The sequence below is a fragment of the Mytilus edulis genome, chromosome 1 (genome assembly GCF_963676685.1).
Source record: "Mytilus edulis chromosome 1, xbMytEdul2.2, whole genome shotgun sequence".
Classification (NCBI taxonomy): Eukaryota; Metazoa; Mollusca; class Bivalvia; order Mytilida; family Mytilidae; genus Mytilus; species Mytilus edulis.
This window is the reverse complement of record NC_092344.1, coordinates 753,317-760,763: the sequence shown is the minus strand read 5'-3', so window position 1 is coordinate 760,763 and position 7,447 is coordinate 753,317.

Genomic DNA, 7,447 nt, shown 5'->3' with positions numbered 1-7,447 from the left:
TCATTAACATTGTGTTTAAATTTCATTGATTTCTATTTACTTAAACTAAAATTATTGTGCGAAAACCAAGAATAATGCTTATTTGGACCCTTTTTTGGCCCCTAATTCCTAAACTGTTGAAACCTAAACTCCCAAAATCAATCCCAACCGTTCTTTTGTGGTCATGAACCTTGTGTCAAAATTTCATAGATTTCTATTAACTTAAACTAAAGTTATAGTGCGAAAACCAAGAAAATGCTTATTTGGGCCCTTTTTGGCCCCTAATTCCTAAAATGTTGGGACCAAAAGTCCCAAAATCAATACCAACCTTCCTTTTGTGGTCATAAACCTTGTGTTAAAATTTCATAGATTTCCATTCACTTTTACTAAAGTTAGAGTGCGAAAACTAAAAGTATTCGGACGCCGGACGACGACGACGACGACGACGACGACGACGCCGACGCCAACGTGATAGCAATATACGACGAAAATTTTTTCAAATTTTGCGGTCGTATAAAAACCGGAAATCAGGTCATGTGCACACCCCTGAAGACATGATACCTGCACATTTTTCATAATCAAAGTTGTATGTATTTCATAGATTTTTACCTGGTCTTTCAAAAAATTCATGCTTCCGGCTACGTTCGCCTGCTCCGAAAAGAGCTACAGTGGCTGCAAATAAGTTTTGAATTTTCACTGCCAAAAAAACAGACTGTTTACAGTGTTGTCTCCCCTCAAAACATGAATATTTAATCTATTTTTTTAAATTATTTTAATCATTCAACCTGTTTTAATTGAAGTTAATTAACATATCTTTACAACCAAATACAAAAAACATGATACTTTTTCACCAATTATGTTGATAAAAAGGGACTTCCCTCCATGTCTATTTTTAGTTGGGGAATAACCCCTAGTTTTTTTTATACGAAACTGTTTATAGCACCCTTCAGTTCTTATATGACAGAAATAGATTTATCGGAATTCAGAGAACTCTCGCATTTTTATCAAAACTGGGAATTCCCTCTGACGTGTTTCTAAATTTATAAATACACTAAATATAAATACTGCTTAATTCTGATTTTCCGTGTTGTTAAAAACACACATATAAGTCCAGGGAATTATCAGACATGAAGATTATGAAAAGAATATTATAGGAAAGTTGCTTAAGTTCAATCCCTTTGTTTGTTTTTATCTTTTCAAGCAAGTTAATCATAAGAATCTGAGATGTTCCTTAATGTTTAGAATAAAATGATTGACGTGAGGGCAATGCTCTGAGCCACCGGTATAAGTCTACAGATTACTTGAAAGCAATCGTATCCCAAAAACGTAATCATACCCAAATATAGTAGTTAGTTTCTTGTATATTCCTCCATTAATTGTGGAGCACTACCCAAAGGGTATAACTTTAGCCAATAGTATTCCCACCAGGTCTACAGAAAAAAAACGTAATCATACCCAAACATAGTATTCCCGCCAGGTCTACAGAAAAAAACCTGTAATCATACCCAAATAGTTATCAAAAGTACCAGGATTATAATTGTATACGCCAGACGCGCGTTTCGTCTACATAAGACTCATCAGTGACGCTCAGATCAAAATAGTTAAAAAGCCAAACAAATACAAAGTTGAAGAGCATTGAGGACCCAAAATTCCTAAAAGTTGTGCCAAATACGGCTAAGGTAATCTACTCCTGTGGTAAGAAAATCCTTAGTTTTTCGAAAAATTCAAAAGTTTTGTAAACAGAAAATTTATAAAAATGACCATATAATTGATATTCATGTCAACACCGAAGTGCCGACTACTGGGCTGGTGATACCCTCGGGGACGAAACGTCCAACAGCAGTGGCATCGACCCAGTGGTGTAAATAGTTATCAAAAGTACCAGGATTATAATTTTATACGCCAGACGCGAGTTTCGTCTTCATAAGACTCATCAGTGACGCTCAGATCAAAATAGTTAAAAAGCTAAACAAATACAAAGTTGAAGAGCATTGAGGACCCAAAATTCCCAAAAGTTGTGCCAAATACGGCTAAGGTAATCTACTCTTGGGGTAAGAAAATCCTTAGTTTTTCGAAAAATTCAAAAGTTTTGTAAACAGAAAATTTATAAAAAAAACATAGTATTCCCACCAGGTCTACAGAAAAAAAAAACGTGTGATCATACCCAAACATAGTATTCCCACCAGGTATACAGAAAAAAAACCCGTAATCTTACCCAAACATAGTATTCCCACCAGGTCTACAGAAAAAAAAAACCGTAATCATACCCAAACATAGTATTCCCACCAGGTCTACAGAAGAAAAAAACAACGTAATCATACCCAAACATAGTATTCCCACCAGGTCTACAGAAAAAAAACCCGTAATCATACCCAAACATAGTATTCCCACTAGGTCTACAGGAAATCATGTTAATTTATATCTTTGACAAAGTATTTTCACGAGGTCTGGGAAATTATGTAATCATATATTGACACAATATTTCACCAGGTCAATGAAATCATGTCATCATATCTTGGCACAGTATTTTCACAAGGTCTATGAAATCATGTATCTGTATCTGTATCTGTATAAGGAATTCCCTCCTTTAAAGGAGCACTTCTTTTCAGAATCGGTTTAAAAGTTCACAATATATATTTACAGGACTATATTTACAGGGGTGTTCGGTATTCAAGAAAAGCAAAAATCTACGCCCGTGGGGTGAATGTTGGCTACATTCAATGGCCCTTTCGTTTGTTTGACGGTAGAGCTTTCAAAAGTTCATTTCTTTTGGTATGTAAAGCATAGCACAGTTTTCTATTTATATACTCTACTTTGAAGCAGTTGTCCATACATTTGCATCTACAGCCACATGCGCATAATAATCTACTTGGATCTAAAATAAGCTGTTTATTTATTACTAAGCTGGTTAGGTTAAAGCATTTATCACAGTTTTTAATGCTACGAAGAAAGCAGTCTAATTCATGCAAGTATGGTATACGAGTGTTATTCAGAGGTTTACAGTCTAGAATAAAATGTTCAACAGTTTCTGAATTTTCATTGCAGAGAAGACACGTTGGATCTATTGAGTTTTGGTTAAATGCAGCCTTATTGCTTTGCAGGTAATAAGTTCCTGTTAATAGCTTTAATTTTGGTTGTAGGCGGCTAATATCTTGTGCAGAGGTACCAACACTTGCAAGACATGGATGAGTATTGTGCCATAGAGTATTATTTGCAGATAAATTGCGAAGAGAGCTGAATAATGATACTTTTGTCCTGAGTTGTTCATGCCAAACGTTGTCCACTGCCTTCTTAACACTTGCTTTCCATTTGTATCTGCTGACTGGGTTCTGTATAAGTTCATGAGCTGATTGTAGATTGTATTGTGCAAGTAAGCAACGTATTTTAGAAAACCAGTTTTTGGAGTTAAATCCAGATATCGAGAGTTGTCTTTCTGCCAGATCTTTTTCGAGAGATGATTCCATACCACAAATCTTGTTGTATATGTTTAAGGCTGCTTTGTGTATAATGCCTTGGAGTGGTATAACTCCTGCTATAGTATAAATTGCTGCATCCGCAGTGTTGTTGGGAAGCGACAAGATTTGTTTAATTGATTTTCGATAGAATACTTCTAGTGGCTCTAAATGTTTATTGTCTGGAAGAAGAATGTCAATTCCATAGATAAGAACTGGAAGAACATAAACGTTGAAAATGTGAAGACAAGTTAGTGGGTTTAGCCCGTTCTTTCCATGCAGACCAGCCCCCATCAGGCTATACATAGTTCGTCTTGCCTTTGAGATGTTTTCATCAACGTGAATGCTGATAGTTTTTTTTAAATCAGAGCTGTGTTTTATGCCAATATGCACAGCTGAATCTGGCTCATTCATTTTTATATTATTAATTTTGAAGTTGAAGCCTGTATCTTTTGAAGGTGGTTCGTGTTTTAATATGACACTTTTGGTTGGTTGGAGTGAGTATTTCTCTTGCATGCTGTAATTCTCAACCGTGCTTATCATTGTTTGGAGGTCATTAGGAGAATTGGCAATGAGAGCAACATCATCTGCGCAAGTCGGGGATCCACAGTATATATTTCCGATGTAGGTACCAAGGCCGCTGTTTTCTAATTGGTCCAATACATCATTGATGTAAACTTTGTACAGTTCAGTGCTTAATATCCCACCTTGTCTTACTCCTTGTTGTACAGGGAATGGTTTTGACATTAGACCGTTCCATTTAATAGAGGTTGTGGCGTATGTACTCAGTTGGCGGATAAGTAGCCAGAGGGTCCCACCTACTCCTGATAGAAAGAGTTTACGATGTAAGCTGTTAAGATTGACAACATCAAATGCTGATTTGGCGTCTAGCAGAGCAACAAAAACAGGCATCTTTTGGTCCATTGATTATGCTATGGATTCTAGGAGGATGAGGGCACTGTATAGAGGAGATACCCCAGGAGTGAAACCTCTTTGTAATCGGTTTTGGAGAATATCAATGATGTCTCTTAGCAATTTCCTCAGTAGTATTTCCAGGATTTTTCCAATAATTGGGAGTACAGTGATTCCTCTATAATTTTTTGCCTCATTTGGTAGTCCTTTGTTTTTGAATATTGGTGTTAAGATTCCATGTTTTATGCAGTCTGGTATGGTTGCAGAGGAGCAGATGTTGTTGATTATAGATGTTATTGCCTGCAGTAATGTATCTCCACCATATTTGATATGTTCTGCTGTAATACCGTATATATCAGGTGCCTTGTTGGTATTCAGTTGGTTTATGGCTTTGTCAATTTCTTCAGCTGTGAAAGTTAATGGTACAGCATTTTGTTTGCAGATTTCTTCGATAATGTCTATGTCAAATTCTTTGTTGGTATGATCGGAGTTTGTGGTATTAGACTCAGGTGTTGCGAGCTTGCTGAAATGCTCGTTCCAACCTTTTAGTATTTCTTCCCGAGAAGAGTAGGTTTTGTCTTCTACAGTCAGATCTGATATGGAAGATTTTTTGGTTTTCCTTTGTGCATTTACAAGTTTATGGAATATTTTGCTATCTCTTTGCTTAGCGTTCATGATCTTCTGTAGCGATTCATCTCGTTGTCGCGCAATTTCTTGTCTTCGCGCTTTGCGCAGTTGCTTTTTAGTTTTTTTCCTTTCTTGCATAGTTTCACCAGCCGTTGGTTTTCCTTCCAGTTTCCATTTATCAAGTGATGATTTATTCATTTTCAGTGAGTGTTCAATTTCATCATTCCAGATATGTCTGTTTCGTTGAGTTGAAATTTTAGATGGTGGTACTATATTTTTTTGAGCTGTAACTATGGTTTCCATAAGTCTTGTTATTGCGGTCGAATCATTCAAGTAGTCTATGGGATTTTCTTGAAGGCATTTGTTTAAACTATCTTGGTATTGTTGTAAATCTATTTTATCCCATTTGATTTTATTTGACACTACTGGTTGGTCTTGTTTTTTCTTGCTAACAATCTCGGTTTCAATTTCCGTTAAAAGAGGATAGTGGTCAGAGGTGTTGTTTGACAACATATCCAGTCTAATGGTGTTGTAGACTTTTTCGGCTAGGCTGTCGTGTACAAAGATATAGTCAATTGTTGATGTTTCATTGCCATTTGGATGAATAAATGTTAATGGGGTTGGTTTAAACATTAGCTTTTTAGAACTTATGAAGTCTTCGAGTTCCTTTATCCGTGCTGATTTATTAGTTGTTTTCATCAGATCACAGTTCCAATCTCCACATAGGACAGGTGTACATGTGTCGGAGTATTTGAGAATTATCTCGTGGAGCTGGTCGAGACATTCTTTGAACTGTTCGTTTGCCTGTTTTGACCCTCTACATGGCATATAAGCACAGATTAACAGGATCGGCTTTGGTTTTACATTTATCTTTATACATATAATTCTCTCTGAGCCATCATTAATTTTTTCTACAAGATGATCTAGATGTTGTTTCCAAAGTATGGCTACTCCACCATATCCTCTAGGTTTTTGTGTTGGAGGTATAGGGTTGTTTTCGTCAACTGACTTGCATGTCCAAGATGTTTTGTTAAAGAGCTCTCCAATATTGTCCTGTTCAAACTTGAATAGCCAATGTTCCTGAATACATATAAAATCGGTAAAATCTAAAATGTCTTTTATACAAGCTTGGGAGTTATATACATTTTTACAATTGAAGGAGGATATTCTAAGTAGAGTTGAAGTAGAGGCATCATGTGCTATGTGATCCTCTGGATGTTCTGGCAAAGTCCTAAAAAAGTGTCCGGCTTATTTGTTGGATAATCCTCAGTGTTTGAGCTGGGCTCAATAACTTCCAGTGATATTTGATTTCTATCAACCTTTGGAACTTCTTTGTCAGGTATAGATTTCTTAACTTTGTTTGTGCAGTCTTGATCCTTGTGTAACGTACTGCTGACTTCCTCAGGTTCTGTTTGGAGTTCTTGTTGTGATATTTTGATTTCATTTACTGTGTTAAGACGTACAGATGTAGCTGTAGAATTTAAAATAGTTGGAGATGTTGCCATGTTTGAAGTTGCATTTTCTGTCGGAGGTGTAGTTGTGACAGATTTATGCGGATGATTGACAGTATTGGTTGCTTGAGGCCCTGTTGTGGAATTAATATCGGTATTTACGGTTTGATTGTGTTTGTTGTCATGCCTGAAGTGCAGGTTTGCTCCTGTGAATGTTTGCTGGGCTGGCTGACGGTTATGCTGGTTGTTGACCATTGTTTGATGATGGAAATAAGATGGAGGCGGAATATTGGAAGGATGTGGAGGTAATCCATGCATGTTTGGAAGGTAAGCTGGCATGTGTTGTGGTTGACCTGGCCAATTGGTGTTCATTGGTCTGCACTGATGGGGATATGTAGGTGGTCTAGCCATGTAGGCAGGGCCCTGTGGAATTGGGTACTGGAAGTGGCTTGTATGATATGGCTGATAGTGTGGCCTAGCTGATTGTGATAATGTCAGTTCTAGAGTTCTGAGCCTCTGTTGAATGGACTGCAGTTCCATGTCGTGCATTTGTCTATATAACTGACGAGTATTTTCAATATGGGTTATTCTATCTTTGATGATGTTATTTTCCAATGATGAGATATAAGTATCCATACTATTTGTGTGTTGAGGAGTATACACTGGTTGATTTTCTTGAAAGATAGGTGGAGGTTGTTTGTTCATGGTTTCAGTCGAGCCTGAATGTTGTGTACCTACAATTTTCATCCTCAGTATCTTATTTGAGCTTTCCAGTTCTTTTACTTTGGCCTCCAGACTGAGGGAGTATGTTTTTAGGTGTGCCTGGTCTTTCAGTGCATCATTAATAGTCACTTTTTCCTTTTTTAATTCCTCTTCCATTTTACGCAGTTTGCCTTCCTTATGCCGTAATTCTTTGTCAGATAAGGAAATGTCATTTCTTGTGCCTGTTATTGGGACTCTGTTTGTAAGTGACAGATGTGACTGTTCAGTTGGTTGAGGCAGGTCCTCTATTTGATCTCTGATGAC